Raw genomic sequence first — 3,694 nt, 5'->3', positions numbered from 1 at the left:
AGCCACCTTTGCCATCATATTTCCTATCACTATTTTCTTGATCAAACACACATCACTTTTCATCTTTTTGCTTTTAGAACCATGAGCAACATATTTGGTGACAATATCTTTAACTAGTGTAGACACCAATTGAAGGCTTTGTTTCTTGCTAAATAAATTAGATAACCATGATGGAATTATGGGAGTAGCATTCATCCCTTGATTTCCTCTAGGTAGAGTCATGAAACTAGGCTAATTTGACTTAGGAGCCTCTATTAACTCCACATCGCCATCTTGAGTATCAGAGAAGGTGAGCTCTTCTCCTTGACATTGTTCTTGAGTCATTATTTTCTCCTTTTGAATATCCTATTGCATGAATGCTTCATATTTAGTCTTGGACCTGGTCCTAGGGGTCATGATTTTTTTAGGAGACATTGTTCTTTTTTGCTTCTTAGGAGTCAAAGTGCTACCTACAACATGAGACAAAATGGATATGTTAGAGGTTAATGTTTCAGAGAAAGAAACCACCTTGGGGGACTTTGCAATTTTTTTCATTGATAGCTTTCATATTTCTTCTCCTTAACCAGTTATCTATATGGATGAGAATAGATCTGGTCCTCAAATTTATATCATTTTCTTCACCTTGACTCCAGTCCACTTCTAATTACTTTAGTTCACTTGCTTCTTCCCATCCTAGTTCAACAATATCTAAACCATCCTCAATTACCCCTTCCAATTAAATTTTCAATTTGAGGGAATTAATTTGTGGAAGTGGTAATCTTGAATGGTCCCTCTTTAGAACCTCTTCCTCATCATTGTAATCTTGCCACAAATCTTCTAAATGAAGAACCATCAATGATTGGCCCTTTAAGCTGGGTACTTTAGTTGTGAACCCTTTGCTATCAAAATTCCTCCTTCCCTAGTAGGATACAAAATTGAAACTAAGCAAGTTGCTTCCAATCACCAAGGCATTAATCATATTGCTATAGTTTAAATAACCTAGCTTGATAAGGAAAACAAACTCCCATTCCTCCTGAGGTAGATTATCCTTAATCACTAAAAACAACTGTCTACATATCTCAGCTATGATAAAATCCCCCTATTCATAAGTCTGTAAACTTAGGAAAATGAATGAAATAACTCCTGTAAATTTGAATCAACTTCTGAGCCTCTGGGGATATCCTTGGCATCGATGCTTTCCTAAGATTCAAATGCACACTTTCAATCAAAACATCATGTGTTTTCCTGAAATCTTCCAAAACTCTATCCCTTTGGAGCAGGAGACAATACTAATAGACAATTACATCTTCATTCCAAGTTTCATGGGGAAGGGGAGAAATATTTCTGAGACATGCAATGCAATAGGTTAGGTAGGAAGACATATGAAAATCTTCTCTAGATACCTTAGAGTGTTTGAACTGACTCCTCAATGAACTGGCTATTAACTCCACCCAATATAAAAGTTGTTCTCCTTTTAGGATAATCTCTATATAGCGGTACATCCAATCTTCAAGGAGGAAAACATCTTTAGAACCTTTAACCGGATGCAACAAAACCATGATTTCATGAACATGAGGCTTCATATGATCCTTGGTAATTATTTTGGGCAGTCTTGAGAAACCTTTATAATTAATCTCTATCCATTTCCCAGCCAACATGTTACGGTACTTATCTAGCTTTTCTTGATATTCAACTAGAGATTGGGTAGGGATAAAAGTAGAAAAGGTACACTCAAATAGACACAATACTAATGAGATAGTCTCCCTAGAGATGGAAAACATTGTTTTTCTATCCTTATTCAAAATACTCTTAGTTCTTACATCATAATGATCAATGCATAGCTGAAGTAGCTTAAGACTCAAAACGGAAGGAGAAAAGGCCATAGCTTTGATTAAACCACATGTTAGGACCTCTGAACAACCATTAACTTCATCAGCTCGCTCAAGAAAACTTTCTTGTAGCTTCTCAACTTTGACACCTTCTAAATTAGTATCAGAAATGATAGGCCTCTTACACTCTAAGCTAGAAACATTTTCGAAGAAATGCAAAACATACCTCATTCTAAGCAAAGGAAATAAAATCCCAACACCATTTTTGTTCTTCAAAGAAGCACACAGAAGAAAGAACAAAGCATTTCTCGTATTCTCACCTATAATCTGCCGAGAGAAAACCATACCTCTTTTCTTCACCTATTGTTGCTCCTCTTTTGATTCGCCTTATCGCATTATAAAACAATTAAGTGGAGAACTTATACTTTAAAAGGAAAGGAGACATACTAGAAAAAGTATTACCTCATAATGAGTTATTCATGGCAATTTTGTTGTAGCTTGATTTGCATGCTTGAAACTGTGACAAGACCGCTTCATTGAATGATCATCCTTTGTGTATGTCCTTGCAATAACTATAAATTTCTAACAATTAATATGACTCCCAAATGAATTATTTGCCTTCTTTAATCATGTTGACAACTGATCTTTCATCTCAAATAAAAATAAATCAGACAAGACCTTCAATCATTGCATTTTGACATCTCCACTAATTTCTTAGGAATCGGTTGTCCTTTGGGAATCATTAGCATCTGTGCCAAAACCTTCAGTGATAGAACTACTTTGAACTTCTTCGAACCAAGGTTCAAAGAGGTTCAAGCAGACATCTCTAGTATGCTTAGTGTGTTCCACCTATAGAAAAAGATTAGTGTCAAAATTCTTTGGTTGAAATGCTTTGAACTCCTTTGTTCTTTGGGACTGATGTATGATATAACTTTGTATATCAGCCCCATACATCTATTTTGCTTAGTTGGATGAAGTGTGATCAATTGACCTTTTGGGTGAAGTGATCTCTCCATTTGATGTGTTGCACTCACCTTTCTTCTTCCAAGTCTTGTTCATTTGTCCTCTTATTTGTTCAACATCAATATTCTCTTTTTCTTTGTTGACTTTTGTCTTTGGTGCTTTTGACTTTGTTGGGCAATTCCTGCTGATATGACTAGTCTTCAAGCAACTGAAACATGTAGTTTGGCTTAGCCATCTGCTGTAACTCCCCTTAAAATGTGTTCCTATGCAATTCTTAGGGATGTGTCCATACTCCCGACAATAGTGACAGCTATACCTAGTGTTGTAATCCCAATTGTAGTGATGTGCATGGTTGGTTCCTCTTGTAGGCTAATTAGGTGTCCACATAGGCTTTGATCTGCATTCAAATGCTTTGTGTCCATATTTTTTTCAATTTTAGTAGTGACCTTCAAATCGTGGTGTCTTGATAGTCTTGGTACTACATTCATGTGCTTGATGTCCTTGCTTTTTGCACTTGTGATAAAAGCTTGCATTGGTGGGCTTATCATGCTGATGACTGTTCTTGCTCCTACACACATTAGAGGTATGTCCCTTTTTACCATAGAAATGAGAACTAGGCTTAGTGTTCTTACCTTTGTTATTCCTTTCTTCTGTAGTCTTGGATGATTCTCCTTGTTCAGTGCTGGTGTACCCAAGTCCTGAAGTGTCATTACTAACCCTTGGTGATTTTAATAATTGCTCAAAATACTTGATAGCCTCATTGGGTTTGTTGTAGCTTTCTGCTATCTCTTTCTCTCTTTTCAATTTATTCTGCAATTGTTCATTTTGCATCTTCAAGGTGGAAATCTCAATGTCCTTCATGTTTAGCTCATGATGAGCATTCATCATCTAGCTTAAGGTATCTAGCTGCATGTTTGAGATCT

Source organism: Cupressus sempervirens, chromosome 2 (assembly GCF_028749045.1).
Source record: "Cupressus sempervirens isolate cs-2001-9-10 chromosome 2, ASM2874904v1, whole genome shotgun sequence".
Taxonomy (NCBI): Eukaryota; Viridiplantae; Streptophyta; class Pinopsida; order Cupressales; family Cupressaceae; genus Cupressus; species Cupressus sempervirens.
This window is presented reverse-complemented; position numbering follows the sequence as displayed.